This window comes from Sminthopsis crassicaudata, chromosome 1 (genome assembly GCF_048593235.1).
Source record: "Sminthopsis crassicaudata isolate SCR6 chromosome 1, ASM4859323v1, whole genome shotgun sequence".
In the NCBI taxonomy this organism is placed as follows: domain Eukaryota; kingdom Metazoa; phylum Chordata; class Mammalia; order Dasyuromorphia; family Dasyuridae; genus Sminthopsis; species Sminthopsis crassicaudata.
The window spans coordinates 20,693,568-20,711,253 of NC_133617.1; positions in this window are offsets into that span (position 1 = coordinate 20,693,568).

Below are 17,686 nucleotides of genomic sequence, written 5' to 3' on the forward strand. Positions count from 1 at the left end.
AACTAAGAAGCCTGCGCTGTCACACAAGTAGGGAGAGGCGGGATTCGAACCCAGACCCACAGGTCAAGCTCCGGGGCTTTGGAAGGCGGGTCACCGAAGGCGCCTCCGGTCCCGGGCACGTGTCTCCGCACGTGAGAGGAGGCGGGGCGGGAGGGGGAGCTGACAGCTTTTGAGGGCGCCGCAGCCCAAGCTCGGGTGACAGGCGTGTCGCCCCCTCCCCTCGGCCAATCAGCGCGATTAGGAAGCGCGGTTCAGAGCTTCCCCCGGCGGCTATCCGTGTGCCGCGCGCCGTTCTGCGGCTCCGTCCTGTCCGCCCCGGCTCTTTCTCCCGGCCAGCTTAGCCTCTGTCACCTGCGGTTACGGGGCAGCCCGGCCCATTCCCAGCCCCTCCCCCCGGCCTTCCGCTCCCAGGACTCCCCACCCCAGGGCTCACAGGGCCAATATAAAAGCAGCCTTGGCCTCTCTCCCTTCTCTCTACACAGGGACCTTCCTGAGCCTCGCCCTGCAGTTCTTCGGGCGGCCGGCCAGTGTCTGCATCTGCCCCGGGGGGCGCAGGTTGGGATTGGGCGGTCAGTCCCCTTCTACTTCCTGTGTCTCTCCTAGACGCTGAACCAGACCCCGGCCCCAGAGCCGCGGGGGATTTGCCCGAGCTCCCTGAGAGTTGAGATTATTTCACCCTTAGTATTCCCAGCACCAAGCCTAGGGTTCTGGCACACAGCAGGGGGTTAATAAATGCTTGTCCATTGAGGGTACTGCTTAAGACGGAGGGTCTCCGCTCTGGCCTGTGATTCCCAGATCCCTAGAGTGGGCAGCAAGAAGTCACAGGTCATGGATTGTTAGAGCTGGAAGGAACGGGGGCAGTTAAGTGACACCACAAATAGAGCGGAGATGTTGGAATCAGGACCTGAATTCAAATCCTACCTCACACACCAGCTGTGTGACCCTGGGAAAGTCACTAAAGATTGCCTCCAAAACATACCATGAACCAGAGAAATAAATAGAAAAGACGGACACAGAAATTGTCGGGACGTAGAATCTCGGAGCCGGAAGGGATGAATAGAACGGAGAATGTGGCCACTGAGAGAGGTCCCAGAGCAGGGACTGTCAGAAATGGACCGTCTGCCGGAGCTAGCTGTGGTGTGTGGCTCAGAAGGACCTGGCCAGGCTGACGGGGCAGCTGAGGCACGACCAGAAACCAGACCTGGACTCCCAGGTCCAGTGTTCGTCCCACAAGGCCACATGGTCTAAGCCGGAGCACCCTAAGTCTCCTTGCCTCTGGGAAAGAACTTTCCGTCAGTGAGACTTCTTCAGAGCTCAGGATCGTTTTTTCCGCAGGCACAAAGGCCAGTTGGTTCTTAACCTTCTATCTGGGTCTCTGTCTTTCCTTCTCTCTCGGCTTCCTCTCTCCTTTCTCTCTCTGTTTCTCTGTCTCTTTGTTTCTGTCGCTATCTCTCCCCTCTGTCTCTTTCCTTTTTCTCTCCCCACTCGCTTCCCCTTTTCCCTTCCTTCTCCCCCCTCTCCCCTCTCTCTCTCTTCTTTGTCTTCCTGTCTCTTTGTCTGTCTCTCCCTCTTTCACTGTCTTTTTGTCTCTTTCTTCCCTCCTTTTCTCCCTCCCTCCCTGTTTCTCTCTTTGTCTCTTTCTCCCTCTTTCTCTCTCTCCCTTTCTCTTTTATCTCTTGCTTTCTTCTGTCTCTCTCTGTCTCTGTCTCTGTCTCTGTCTTCCCTGTCATCTATAAAATGAGGCAGCTTGGACTAGGTGACAACTAAGACCTGGTCCAGCTTCTGAGCTCCCTCAAGAGCCGGATTCTCCATTCATCCTCCTTTATGAGACTAGGGGGCACAGGGCCTATTTCCCCGGGCTCCCAGCTGAAGAAAGGATGGAGGAAATGGAGAAAGGAAGGAGGGGGAGGGGGGAAGGAGAGGCCTCTCTAACCTGAAAATAACCTGGATTTTTTTTTGTAGGAGGCAGTAGAGAGTGCCCCCTCCCCCCAAGCATACCATGAAGTTCAACTGGAAATGAAATTAGATTCAGCCCTGGGGGGAAACCTGAGCCGGGCAGCCACAGATGACTTGATGTCGGCCTGGGGCATCGATTTCCATACATCCAGGCCTGCCTGGAGAATGCTGGGTCAAAGAACACAGATGGCTCTTGTTTCCCCCGTGGCCCCCAGGGAGGAGGGGGGAGGGGGGAGGGGAAGGATGGCCCAGTGTCCCGGGTGTGTTCTGGCTGAGCCCACCGCTTCTCTATTCCTGCCTCTGGCCTACAGCCACGCTGAGAAAGTGACAGTTATTTTCAGTTTTTCTGTTCCTTCTCCCAAGTGGGGAAGCTCTGGAAAGGAGGCAATACAGGCAAAAAGCCCAAGCTGGAAAATGGGGAGGTCTGGGCAGGAAGAGGCAGATGATGAGGGCCCCAAAGGTTGGCAGGCCCCGGCCTTCCCCTTCCCCCCCCCCCAGCAGGACAGCGTCACCTACTTGTATAGTAAAGGAGTCTGGAGAAAATGGCACAGGAAAGCTGTGTGTGTGTGTGTGTGTGTGTGTGTGTGTGTGTGTGTGTGTGTGTGTGTGTGTGTGTGTGTTTGTGTAATCTCTGTATCTGGAAAAGATGTGACAGACGGAGCCAAGAGCTAGGAGCAAATGGAGCAAAGATCCAGGCAGAAAACAGTTGGGGGGGAGGCCAGGGTTGGGGTGGCAGGGGGGACCATGGCATTCTGGGAGGGCAGAGGGGACAACTGGTCTCTTCACCGAAGCCCCCCTGCACAGCGATCCAGAGATGCCAGTTTCTGCCTCAGTGAGTTGGAGGCCAAGGGGAAACTCTCAGAGCCCCTAGCAATGGCAGATGGAGGGTTTAATTTTAACCAGATTTTTTTTTGCATGTTCTGTTGGGGTTTTACATGGAATTTGTTTATAGGATTAGAGGTGCTGAAATCCCTGGATTGCTGACAGTGTGGCAATGGAGCAAAATCACGAAGGACATAAGACACGGTTTGAACATTTCTAAAACATTGCCTGACCTCCTGGACCGTGGAACGGCTTCTTGCCTTCTAGATGTCTTTGACCCACAAATCATAGACTTAGAGCTGGAAAAGACCTTACGTTGATCCCCAGCTTTTAAGGTTACCTATTTACACAGGAGAACACCAATTTATTGGATCAGGATCATCCAGGTAATGAATGTCTGAGGAATAATTTGAACTCATGTCTTCCTGGTTCTACGTCCCCACCTCCATCCACTATACCACACTGCCTTCTCCACTGCTCTTTCTCATCACTAGAGCAGCAAGGTGGTACAGGTGATAGAGAGCCAGGCCAGAAGCCAGGAAACCATGAGTTCACACTCAGCCTCAGACACCTGTAAGCTGTATGACCCTGGACAAATCATTTCATCCCATTTGCCTCAGTTTCCTCATCTGTAAAATGAGCTAGAGAAGGAAATGGGGAACCCTTTCAGTATCTCTGCCAAGAAAACCCCAAATGGGGTCATGAAGTGTTGGACATTGCTGAAAGGACTGAACAGCAACAAACTCATTAGTGGGCAAAAATCAGCACTACCTTATGTGGTGAGTTATTTTTTTCACATGAACTAGACATGTAATCTCTCTTGAAACTCAGTTTTCTCCTTTGCGAAATAAAAAGGTTGGACAAGATGACCTCTGATGTCCCTTTTAGAACCAGGAGCTCATGAACCAGATTGGATCCCTGTTTTATACCTTGTTTTATACAGCTCTTCTATTTGGTTGGTGGTTGTCTTTCCAAAATGGCATCTCTATCACTGACATTACTGATCGGATCAATATGAACTGGGAATGCTCTGCCCCAAGTCGGACACAAATAGTCCCTATGAACATTTAGGGTGAATTCTTTAACTTTCCACATCTTGCTCTTCTGTTTATGTTTTATTCTAGTATATTTATTTTTAATACACATCGCTTTATGAATATGTTGGAAGAGAAAATTAGAGCACAAGGAAAAAACCATGGGAAAGATTAAAAAAAGAAGTGAACATAATATGTGCTGATTTACATTCAGTCTCCTTATTTCCTTTTCTGGATGCAGATGGCATGTTCTGTCCAAAGTCTGTTGGAATGGCTTTGGATCACTGAACCATTGAGAAGAACCAGGCCTTTCATAGCTGATCGTCACATATTCTTGCTGTTACCGTGTACAATGTGTTTCCGGTTCTGCTTGTCTCAGCATCAGTTTGTGTAAATCTTCCCAGGCCTTTCTAAAATAAGCTTGTTCATTTTTATAGAACAATATTCCATTATCTTCATGTACCATAACTTGTTCAGCCATCCCCCAATTGATGGGCATCAACTCATTTTCTAATTCTTTCATACCACAAAATGTCACTCTTCTGTTTAAACTTCATAGTACCCACCTAGAGCTAGAAGGACCAGAATTTCTCCTTCTGTAGAATGAAAGGTTTTTTTTGAGATGAGGGACAGTTTCTCTTTTTCTCTTTGAATCCTCAGTAATTATGCAGATTCTCAAAGATGTAAACCTTAAAAATATTTGCTGAATTGGACGGGATCTAGTCCAATCAGCTCCTCATTTTGCAGGAGAGGAGACCAAGACACAGAGCTTTTCCCAAAGATTCTGCTCTTAATTGACAAGGGACCTGTATTCAACTCCTGCTTTGGATTACAATCTCTCTGACTACAGTGTCTCTATTGGGTTTGTATCCCATCAGTTGGAGAATGGCTGAATCAATTAATGGTATATGAAAGTTATGGAACATTATTGTTCTGTAAGAAATGATTAGGAGGATGATTTCAGAGAGGCCTGGAGAGACTGACAGGAACTGATGCTGAGTGAAATGAGCAGAACCAGGAGATCATCATACACTGCAACAATAAGACTAAACAATGATCAATTCTGATGGCTCTTTTCAACAATGAAATAATTCAGACCAATCTAATAGATTTGTGATGGAAAGAGCCATTTGTATCCAGAGAACTATGGAAATTGAATGCGGATCAAAGCATAATATTTTTACCCTAATTTTTGTTATTGTGGTAGGTTGTTTTTTTCTCATTTTTTTTTCTTTTTCACCTTTTGATCTAATTTTTCTTGTGCAGCATGACGAATATGGAAATATGTTTAGAAGAACTGCACATGTTTAACCTATATTGGACTGCTTGCTGTCTGGGGGCGGGAGAGCAGGAGGGAAGGAGAAAACGTGGAACACAAGGTTTTGCAAAGGTGAATGTGAAAAACTATCTTTGCATGCATTTGGTAAAGTAAAAAATATTTTAAAAAATCTTCCTGACTCCCAGAAGCACCACGTAGTGGGCTTCTTCATCACCTCTCTCTTGGACTAATGTGACAACCTTCTAATAGGCCTCCCTGTCTCCAGCCTCCATTCAGCTTATTATTTATTATTAATGACTCTACTAAGCACAAAGGATACAAGGAAAGATAAAAACACTACTCCCCTCAAGTTCATTCAGCTGACAAAGGAATTTTCCTAAAGCTCAGATCTGACCATGTCATTCTTCAACCTATTCAGTGAACTCCAATAGCTCCCTAAAATACACAGAAACAAACCCCGCAAAAATCCTCCTCTGTTTGGTTTATGAATCCCTTCACAAACCACTCCAATATCTTTGGCAAGAAAACTCCAAATGGGGACACAAAGAGTTGGGCATAATTGAAATGACTAAACAACAAACAGCCTGCTTCCTTCTTACCTTTCCAGTTTTCTTACAGCTTAATTCAGCTCTCCTGATCTATTTGTTCCTCAAATAGAATAATCTACCTTGGCTTTGGGCTGAATATTTCCATCCTTAAAATATTCTACTTCCTCCCCTCCACCTCCTAATTTCCCTGGATTCTTTCAAATCCTACCTTCTATAGAATCATTTTCCTGTTTTTCCCCTCCCCACCCACCAAGTCCTTCTCTTTGAGATTACCTTCCATTTAGAGGCCTACAGGTATTCAGGGAGGACTAGCACCTTGCTGAGTCCCCATCACAGATGCTCATCCCGCTTTGGTGCCCACCTTCACTCAATTCTCACCTGTGACTCCAAGAAGCTGTAGCATACACAATGCACCCCCCCCCCAGTAATCCATTTTAGCAGATGGGCTAAACCAATTGAGAGTAATCAAGGGGATCTCAAATCCATCAGTGAATTAGGGGGGTTCTACCCCAAACATTCGAAGACTTTCCCTAATAAAATGGGAGGATGAAACTAATTTGTTCCGATGGCCATGCAGGTGCTTGAAGCGGACATTGTGGAGTGTTTAGAGTTCTATTAGACATTGAAGACCCAAAGTTCATCCATTGCATGCAGGGCCATTGACAGTTGTCTTGATTTTTTCCCTGCCACTGGACTTTGTTGACTCAGCAACAGAAAGTAAGACTGACAACTTTATATGCAACTCTGTCTCACTGAAATCCAATTCACTAAATTGCAATTCATTAAATCCAATTAATGAGTTTTAATGAATTAAGACATCATCCATGATATCATTAATCCTCTTGGGAAACTAAGGGCAATATCTCCATAATAAAGCACAATGCCTACATATAACAGAAGCTTAATAAATGTTTAGTTTATTATTTATGACTCTACTAAGCACAAAGGATACAAGGAAACACTACTCCCCTCCTTAAGGAGTTCACATAATGAAAGGGGGAAAACAGGCAAATAACTGGTACTATGAGATGCATAATATATAAATGGAAAGTAATCTCAAAATTGCACATATTTAATTTATATCAGATTGCTTGCTGACTTGGGGAAGGAGGAGGTAAGGAAGGCAGAAGAAAAACAATTGGAACACAAAGTCTTACAAAAATGAATGTTGAAAACTATCTTTACATGTATTTGGAAAAATAAAATCTTATTGAAATTATTTTAAAAAGTAATCTCAAAAAAGGGATAGACACAAGGAAAGACTTCTTTTTAAAAAAAAATTTATAAGGTTTTTTTTTGACAGTATATATTCATGAGTAATTTTTTTTATAACATTATCCCTTGTATTCATTTTTCCAAATTATCCCCTTCCTCCCTCTACTCCCTCCCCTTGATGACAGGCAATCCCATACATTTTACACATGTTAGAATATAACCTAGATACAACATATGTGTGTAAATCCCATTTTCTTGTTGCACATTAAGTATTAGATTCCAAAGGTGTAAATAACCTGGGTAGATAAACAGTAGTGCTAACAATTTACATTCACTTCCCAGTGTTCCTTCTCTGGGTGTAGTTGTTTCTGTCCATCATTGATCAACTGGAAGTGAGTTGGATCTTCTTTATGTTGAAGATTTCCACTTCCATCAGAATACATCTTCATACAGCATTGAAGTGTACAGCGATCTCCTGGTTCTGTTCATTTCACTCAGCATCAGTTGATGTAAGTCTCTCCAAGCCTCTCTGTATTCCTCCTGTTGGTCATTGCTTACAGAGCAATAATATTCCATAACCTTCACATACCATAATTTACCCAACCATTCTCCAGTTCATGGACATCCATTCATCTTCCAGTTTCTAGCCACTACGAAAAGAGCTGTCACAAACATTTTGGCATATACAGGTCCCTTTCCCTTTCTCAGTATTTCTTTGGGATATAATCCCAATAACAGCAATGCTGGGTCAAAGGGTATGCACAGTTTGATAACTTTTTGGGCATAGTTCCAAATTGTTCTCCAGAATGGTTAGATTCTTTCACAACTCCACCAACAATGTATTAGTGTCCCAGTTTAAGGAAAGACTTCTTAACAGAAGGGGAGATTGAGCAGAAACTTGAGAGGTACTAGGAAGATTAGGAGTAAGAGGTGGATTAGAAGAACATTTCAAGCATAAGGCACGGCCACAGTAAATGAGAGGAGAGAGGATGTCCTCTGGGAAGACCTGCAAATAGGGGGGTTCATAGATTTGAAGATGGATATGAAGTGTGTGGAGCCAGGAAAGGTAGGAAAGAATTAGATTGTGAAAGGCTTTAAATACCAAATAAAGGACTTTATTTTTGATCCTGGAGATAATAGGGAGCCACTGATGTTTAGTGAGTAGGAAAGGTAAAACAGTCCCATGTGCTTTAGGAAAATCACCTTTGGCAGCTGAATGGAGGATGAATGGCAATGGGGAGAGACTTGATGCAGGGAGACCAACTGGAAGGTAATAGCAATATCTGGGCAAGAGATGATGAGGATCCATATTAGAGTGATGGTGACCTGCATTAGAGTGATAGGAGATGTGTAGGTAAAAAAAAAAAAAAAAGTCAAATGATTGGACTATGGAATGATGGAGATAGGAGTCAAGGTCATATGGCATCAGGGTTTCAAGCCTTCTCACCCTGGCCCTCTGACATGCTGGCCCTCTCTTCCTACTGGTGAGTTCTTCCAGGTGACTCCATTTTGGGAAGGAGTCCAGGATGATTAACCTTCATTCTCCTCTCAGCTGTGCTTCTGACTTTCTGAACTTCAACACCATGCTCCCCTCATCCCCTTCCCTTTTTCACACCCATGGTTAGGGAATGTTATAGGGGATGATCCAGCAAAGGAGACAGAGAAGAATTAGCCAAGAGAACTAGGACTCAAGTAAACCTAGAGAGGAGAATCTAGGAAAAGATGATCCACAGGGACAAAGTCTGCCAAGAGATCAAAGAGGATGAACATTGAGTTTATAATAGAATTTATTTTTATATTTACTTCCATTTCCTTATCTGTAAAGGAGATAATAATAGCACCTGAGTTTCAATATTATTATGAGGATCAAATAAGATAGTGTTTGTAAAGCAAAATGTACAGTACTTAACATTTAAATGATTGGGCGCTAGGTGGTGCCATAGTGGTACCATAGCCTGAAGTTAGGAAGACATCTTCCTGGGTTCAAATCTTGTATCAGACATTTACTAGCTATGTGACTCTGGGCAAGTCACTTCACCTTTTTTGCCTCAGTTTCCTCATCTATAAAATGAGCTATAAAAAGAAATGGTAAGCCACTCTAGTATTTCTGCCAAGAAAATCAAATGAAATCATGAAGTTAGACACAACTGAAATAAATCAACAATTTAAAAAAAATTGAAAAAAATTTTTTAAAGAAAAACTCTTAACTATGCTCAAAAACTTATCAAACTGTGCATATCTTTGACCCAGCAGTGCTTCTACTGGGCTTATATCCCAAAGAGATCTTAAAAAAGGGAAAGGGACCCACATGTGCAAGAATGTTTGTGGCAGCCCTCTTTGTAGTGGTGAGAAACTGGAAACTGAGTGGATGCTCATCGGTTGGAGAATGGCTGAATAAATTATGGTATATGAATGTTATGCAATATTATTGTTCTGTGAGAAATGATCAACAGGATGATTTCAGAAAGGCTTGGGGAGACTAACATGAATTGATGCTAAGTGAAATGAGCATAACCAGGTGATTGTACACAGCAACAAGATTACAAGATGATCAATTCTCATGGACATGACTTTTTCCAACAATGAAATAGATGATTGATTCCAGTTCCAATGATCTTGTGATGAAAAGAGCCATCTACACCCAGAGAGAGGACTGTGGGAACTGAGTGTAGACCACAACACAGCATTCTCACTTTTTTTTTGTTTGTTTGCATTTTGCTTTCTCATTTTCTTTCTTTTTGATCTGATTTTTCTTGTGCAGCAAGATAATTGTATAAATATGTATACATATATTGGATTTAACATATATTTCAATATGTTTAACATATATTGGATTACTTGCCCTCTAGGGGAGAAGGTGGGGGAGAAGAAGGGGAAATTTTAGAACACAAGGTTTTGCAAGGATTGATGAGAAATTATCCATGCATATGTTTTGAAAATAAAAAGCTTTAATAGAAAATTAAAAAAAAGAAAAACCCTTATGGAAACTTAGAGAATGGTAGAGAAAACACGGGAAAATTGGAAGTTGTGAACTGATCCAATCATTCCAGAAAGCAATTTGGAATTATGCTCAAAGGTTATAACATTGTAAATAGCCTTTGGTCCAGCAATATCACTACTACATCTGTATCCTAAAGATGTCAAAAAAAGGTGGAGTTGGGGATGGAGGAAATGGGGAGCCTAGTTGTACAAAATTATTTATAGAATCCCTTTTGTGGTAGCAAAGAAATAGAAATTGAGGGGATGCCCACGAATTTAGAGAATGGCTGAACAAATTATGGTATATAATTGTAACAGAATACGCTTGTGCTAAAAGAAATGAACAGGCAGAATTCAGAAAAACTTGAACTACAAAAGTAAAGTGGGCAGAACCAGGAGAACATTGTATACATTAACAGCAAGACTGGACCGTGATCAATTGTGAATGATTTAGCTATTCTCAACAATACAATAATATAAAATAATCCCAAAAGACTTCTGCCTGAAGAAAGAATTGATTATCTGAAAATAGACTGAAGCTATTTTGTTATTGTTGTTGTTGTTGTTGTTGTTGTTGTTGCTGTTGTTGTTGAGGTAATTGGGGTTGTGACTTCCCCTGAGGTCATATAGCCAGGAAGTGTTAGGTGTCTGAAGTCAAATTTGAACTTGGATCCTCCTTACTTCAGAGCTGCTCTATCCACTGCACCATCTATTGCCCCCCCAAGTAAAACTATTTTTCACTTTTGTGCCTGTTGTTTTTTTGTGTCTGTATTTTCTTTCATAAAATGATAGCTATGGAAACATACTTTGCATGGTTGCACATATATAACCCAAATCACATTTCTTAAAATCTTAGGGAGGAGAGTCATGGGAGGGAAAAAATTTATAACTCACATTTTAAAAAAATGAATGTTTAAAATTGTCTTTATGTGTATTGAGACAAAATCTTATTGAAAATAAAATAAAAATCCAACTATATAGTCAAAAAGAGAAAGAAAAACCTTATAACAAATATGTAGCCAAGCAAAATAAAATCCCATACTGGCTAGGTCCTAGGCCTAGAATCAGGGAGTTCAAATTCTACCTCAGATACTTTGCAGGTACTTGTGAGGTAGACCTTACTGCTTGTTTTATGTTGAGGAAACTGAGACAAAGGTTAAGTGACTTTAAATTTAAGGTCTTACACCTAGTAAATGTCTGAGGTAAGATTTGAACTCAGGACTTCCTGAGTTCAGGCCCAGCTCTAGCCTCAAGCTGTCAATCGAAAAGACTATTTGAGTGATGAAACCTCTCCTCATTAATAGTCTTCTCTTCCAATAAAACCTCCTCACTTCCTCCAGGTGCAAGGCCAGAGGGTGCTTAATCATTCTGGTTGCTCTCCATGGTACCCATGCTTTGATTAGTTCCTTGTTTCCCCATTATGCCTGAAAGGGCTGGCAGTCTACTCTCCCAATTAAACACCTCAAAGCTCAGATTTGATGAAAACTGGACTCTGTGACAGGCATCGGAGTGGGCTCCTCCCTCAGTCTCCCCCTCTGGGCTCTGACCCAGGGGTTCCCAGGAGGTGGCAGCCCATCTGAAGGATGAGGGGTCTTCCCTTAGCCTCTCCTCCACCCTGACTCTCTCCCGTTCCCTGTATGCTCTCATGTCCCCACTCTGTCTAGGCAGTTAAGCCTGGATTGGAGTCATCTATAATCTCCCCTCCCCCGTTGCTGCACCTTTCTACCCAAAATGGGGTCTCAGGAAATAGATTCCAGGAGGCCCCAGCCGAGTGGTGGTTGTTCTGATGGTTCAGTAGTGTCCAACTCTTTTTGAGCCCCTTTAGGTTCTCTTGGCAAAGACACTAAAATGGTGGGCCATTTCCTTCTCCAGATCATTTTACAGTTGAGGAAACTGAGGCAAATAAGATAAATCGATCAAAGTCACACAGCTAGTCAGTGTCCAAGGCCCGATTTGAACTCAGGAGCATGAATTTTTCTGACTCCAGGCCCGGTACTCTATCTGCTACCCTCTGTCATGAAGAAGGAACCAGCAAGGCAGGAAGAAGAGCTTGTTGTCTGGAGTGCTGGACTCACATCATGAGTTTTGTGACCCTGGACAAGAGCTTTGCTCTTTGGAAACTTCGGTAAAAATGAAGGACCTGCAGTAATGAGAAGGGAAAAAATTATGGAAAGGGAGCCTTCCTCCGGACAGGGAACCACCAGTGACCAATCTAGGTGGTCTGATCATGAGCCAGACCCTGGTAAAGAGGGGCTGCAGAGCCCCAAGGTTTGGACCGCTGCCTGCATTGCCAGAGATGCGCTCTCCTTTGTTCTGTTTTGCTCGACTTTGTTACGCGGGAGAGCAATAAAAATGCTTATGAAATAAATGGCATCTGTAGAACTCACTTTTTAAAAGATAAACATTTATTAAGCACCTACTGTGTGCCGGGCTCTGTGTTAAGTGCTGAAGATACAGAAAGGAGCAAAAACAGCTCCTACCGTCTGATGGGGGAGACAGCATGCCAGCGGTTACGCGGAGCGGGCTAGAGGGAGGCTGGGTAGGAAGTAGTTACCGGAGGAAGGCGCTGGAATTGAGGGGAGAGGGAAGGCTCCCCGTGGGATTTAGCCCCCAGAAGGGGGCGCCCCTGAGAGTGTGTGACCGCCCGTGTCCTCGGGCCCTCCCCCCTCCAGCCACGCGTGGGGGTGCGTCTCTGCCCCCGGAGTCCCCTCCCCGCACCCCCAGTCTGATTCCCCCCGGCCTCCCGCTCGGCGCGGCGGGGGCCCGGGTGATTGCAAACAGCCGTCTGGCCTCATTAGGAGACGTGTAATTAGCGGCTGGCTGAGCCGGGAGACGGAGCCCGCTAATTACCGCTGGGAGCTGCCGCGCCGCCGCCGCGCCCCGCCCCGAGCGCCCTCCCGGCCCGAAGGCCTGCCCCCGCAACCCGCCGCCAGGAGGCCGGGGGAGCCGGCCGGGTCACCCCCGAGTGTGGCGGCAGCCCCGGAAGCGCTTCTAGAGCTGGCCCGGGGGGTTCCTCCCCAAGGTGTAAATCAACTAGCATCTTATTAAGCGCCTACTGTGTACCCGGCCCTGGGATGCAAAGCAGGGAAAGGACCACGCAAATCAGCCGACGTCTCGTTTTTACAGATGGGGAAACTGAGCCCCAGCGTGCCCCGCTCAGGGGCCAGAGCCGGGCGGAGTCGGGATTCCACCAACTTTTCTAAGTGTTCCAGATTCTGCGAGTCTCCCGTCCTGTCCCCAGAGAGCGCCCGGCTCCCTGTCTCCGCCGACGGGGGGAAGTCACGGGCCGGGCTCCCCTCCAGAAGCCAGGATTTCCCCGCAAGCTCCTTACCCCTGCCCCCGGCAAGTTTTCGCCTGATCCAGACTTTATCCGTAGAGGGGCAAACGGCCCCCGTGGGCTCACTCAGCAGGCGGCCGGGGCCCCCTGCTGGCCAGAACAAGGACTGCGGACCCACCGGCCTGGAGTCCGATCCACGCCTTCCTGGAGCGAAGTTTTTCCAGCAGAGCGGGGTTTGGAGGTCGCCTAGTCCAGCCCCCTCCCCTAGGAAGAGGAGAATAAAGGAAGAATCGGGGCTCCAGAGATGGAAGTTTCACAGCTGAACCCAGAACTTCTGATCCCGGAACCAAAAAGGGAAGAGAGGGGAGGTGCAAAATGAGACTATCTTTCCCAAAATGCAAAAAAAAAAAAAAAAAACGATCTCTAAGGTTCCAAGTACAAATATTTATCATCCTCTTTCACCTCCTCATCAACACCATCCTCCTCTACTTCCTCTTCCTCCTTCTCCTCACCTTCCTCATTATCATCACCATCTTCATCATCATCACCATCCTCCTCTACTTCCTCTTCTTCCTCTTCCTCCCCTTTCTCATCATCATCACCATCCTCCTCTACTTCCTCCTCCTCCTTCTCCTCACCTTCCTCATCATTATCACCATCCTCCTCCTCCTCATCATCACCATCCTTCTCTCCCTCCTCTTTCTCCTCCTTCTTCTAATCTCTTCTATGGACCACATTCTCCCCCATTTGAATTTAAGCTTCTGGAGGGCAGACACCGGCTTTTTGCTTGTTTTTCTTGGGCAGGCATTCTCCTAACTATGTTCAATAAACATTCAAGGTTAGCTTATGAACTTTGATGACTAGCATTAAAACTAGTTAGATCATGAAGTCACTGCTACTATAATAAGTACTTGCTGAATAAGTGAACTAAAAAGGAAGAAGTGAATGTAAATTTTTTTAGAAAAGTTTGTAATGCTATAAATAAGGGAAGATATTAACACTTGCCCAGGGCCAGGTCCCCAAACTTAGAGCTGTCCATTGTTAAAGAGCTGCTAGTCCGAGGTATGATTTGAACTCACTTCTAAAAATAAGTCAGACTACTAGTTAAGTCTACAGTGTCCATGAGAAATCTTAGGATGCTGTTATGAATAATACAAAGGATTTGTAAATTAATACACTATGTTTCAGGCAATAGAGATACAAAGGAAGGTAAAATCACAATACCTCTCCTCTAGGAGCTCACAGTCTACAAGCATTTATTAAGCACCTACTGTGAACCATACATTAAGTTACCTCTGGGGATACTAAAAAGGTAAAAACAGTCTACTCTTCAGCAATTCACAGTCTAATGAGAGGCAGGAGTAACAATAAATAACTAGGACCTCCCAGGATCACTTAACTGCTATAGGCCTTAGTTTTTTTATCTGTAAAATGGGAGAAATAGCATCCATCTTCTTTGTAAAGCAAAATTTAAATACTACATGAATGCTAGCTATAATTATTATCATTATAAACATTTACAAAGTAAAAGTTAATCTTGAAAGTTTAACACTGCTAGGAAAACATATGCAAAAGATCAAAACTTTGTGTACCCTTAAGAAGCTTACATTCAAAAGAGGGAGATATGTGCTCCATAGAGCAACAGCAATAATATACAAGCATTTATGTGCTGCTTTAACATTTGCAAAGTGCTTTATAAGCAAAGGTTTGTCGTTGTGTGAGTCTGACACTTCATGATTCTCTTTAAGACTTTCTTGGCAAAAGTCCTGGAAGAGTTTGCCATTTCCTTCTCTCCTTTTGCAGATGAGGAACCTGCCGTAAACAGGGTTAAGCAACATGTACAAGGTCACTAAGAAGTGTCTGAGGCCACATTTGAACTCAGGTCTTCCTGAAGCCAGGTCAGCTCTTTACTCAGTGAGCCACCTATTGTCCTTGATCCACAAATGAGGAACCAAAACAGACAGAAGTTAGGAACTTGCTCAGTGTCACCTGGCTTGTAAGTGCCTGAGGCAAGATTTGAACTCCAGTCTCCCCATTTCAGGCACAGTGGATAAAAAGGGATTTACAGAATAGGTGAAAGAAGAAGCATTAGCTATACAGTACCTCTGGAAAGGTCTCCTTCAAAATGAGATCTGTTGAGTTTTGAAGGAAGCCAGGTGTATTAGGGATGAAGAAAAGCATTCTGGGTCTGGGGGACTATCAGTGCAAAACTCAGAGACAGGAGAGGAAATCTCTCTGGCTGCCTAGAACCAAACTCTCTCTACTCCTCCAAAGTTCTTGTTTTTGCTGTTTGTCTTTTGTTCTTGAAGACAACTATGACATCAGGAAGGTCATATACTGGCATGCAAGTGATTTCGATTGAAGTGAGGGAGGGCTGTGCAAAGTCACTCTCCCCTCCAGAGTCATGTAGATCCAGTGGCAAGGAATAGATCAGGATAACTGGAGATGGCTCAGGGTGCAGTGGGAAACCTTGGATTTTCCAAGCTAAAGTCTTTCATAGGTCTCAATATAATGGCCATTCAAGTGGTTATGGGTAGGTAAGAACTGAAGCATAGCTGTCAGAAAGTTAGTTAAAATTTCAGAAAAGCCTGGAAAGACTTGCATGGACACAATGCTGAGTGAATCAAGCAAAGCCCGGGAAACATTGTACACGGTAACTATGTTCAGTGATGACCAACTATGATAGCTGTGGCTCTTCTCAGCAAATTAGCAATCCAAGACAATTCCAATAAATTTTGAATGGGAAATGTCGGTTTGATCTAGAGAGAGAACTATGGAGACTAAATCTTTTTTTTCCTTCAATTTTTCTTTCTCATGGGTTTTTTTTTCTCCTTTTCTCCTGAGTTTTCTCTTCCAACATGACTCTTGTGGAAATTTATATATATATTTGTATGACCTAAAATAAGTAGATAGATATATGAAGAAAGAAAAGGAAAAAAAAAGAAAGGAAAGAAGGTCACAACATAACATTCTCACTCTTTTTGTTGTTGTTCGGTGTATTTTATTTTCTTACTCATTTCTTTCATTTTTTATCTGATTTTTCTTATGCAGCAAGAATTGTATGTTTACATATCTTGGATTTAACATATAGTTTTAACATGCCTAACATATATTGGATTGCTTACCATCCCCTAGATGGTAAGGGGAAGGGGTGGAGGGAAGGAGGGGAAAATTTAGAACACAAGGCTATGCAAGGGTAATTGTTGAAAAATCATCTGTAGGTGTTGAAAAATCATCTGTAGGTTTTGAAAATAAAAGGTTTTAATAAAAATTTTCTTTAAAAAAAAGGAAAGATGGAAGGAAGAAAAGAAGGAGGAAGGAGGAAAAGAAGAAAAGAATGAAGGAAGGAAGGAACAAAGGGAGGGAGGGAGGGAGGAAAGAAGGAGGGAGGAAGGGAGGGAGGGAGGAAGAAACTCTAAAACTTTTTAAAAGGGTCATATGCCCAAAGGGTCATCAAACTGGGCATACTCTCTGATCCAGCAGTGTCTCTACTGAGTCTGTATGCCAAAAAGATTATAAAAAAAAGGAAAGGGACCCATATGTGCAAAAATGTTTGTAGCAGAGCTTTGTGTAGTGGCAAGAAACTGGTAAGTGAATGGATGTCCATCAGTTGCAGAATGGCTGAATAAATTATAGTATATGAAAATCATGGAATATTATTGTTCTATAAGAAATGATGACAGGATAATTTCAGAAATGCCTGTAAAGACTTGCATGAACTGATGCTGAGTGAAATGAGCAGAAGCAGGAGATCGTTGTATATTTCAACAACAAGATCATGTGATGATCAATTCTTTTTTTTTTTTTTTAGGGGGTTAAGTGACTTGCCCAGGGTCACACAGCTAGGAAGTGTTAAGTGTGTGAGACCAGATTTGAACTCGGGTCCTCCTAAATTCAAGGCTGGTGCTCTATCCACTGCGCCACCTAGCTGCCCCATGTGATGATCAATTCTGAAGGATACTGCTCTTTTCAACAATGATGGGATTCGGGATAATTCCAATAGACTTGTGATAGAGAGAGCCATCTACATCCAGAGAGGATTATGGGGGCTGAATGTAGATTACAACATAGTATTTTCACTTTTTTGTTATTGTTGTTGTCTGTTTGCTCGTTCTTTTCTCTCTCTTTTTTCTTCCTTTTAGATCTGATTTTTTTGTGCAGCCTGATAAATGTGGAAATATCTAGAAGAATTGCACGTTTAACCTATGTTGGATTACTTGATGTCTAGAGAAAAGGGGAAGTGAGAAAGGAGGGAAAAAATATATAGAACTCAAGGTTTAGCAAGAGTGAATGTTGAAAACTATCTTGCATGTACTTTGAAAATAAAAAGCTACTTTTAAAAATTAAAGTCCAGCCGAGCCGACTCCAGAGTCCCCAGCCTTCAGATGCCCGCGGGGGCTTAGGGCGCATGCGCGCCACGCAGCCGCCGTCCCTGGAGGCTCGCACAGGCGCAGAGCCGAGCAACAACCGGCATTTTAAACCCCGCCCGATCTCTGAAGCTTTGAGCTCTCAGTGGCTGCCGTGCCGAAGCGGTTCTGCTCCCATTGGTCAAGATGCTGGTCTATCTGGCCGGCGA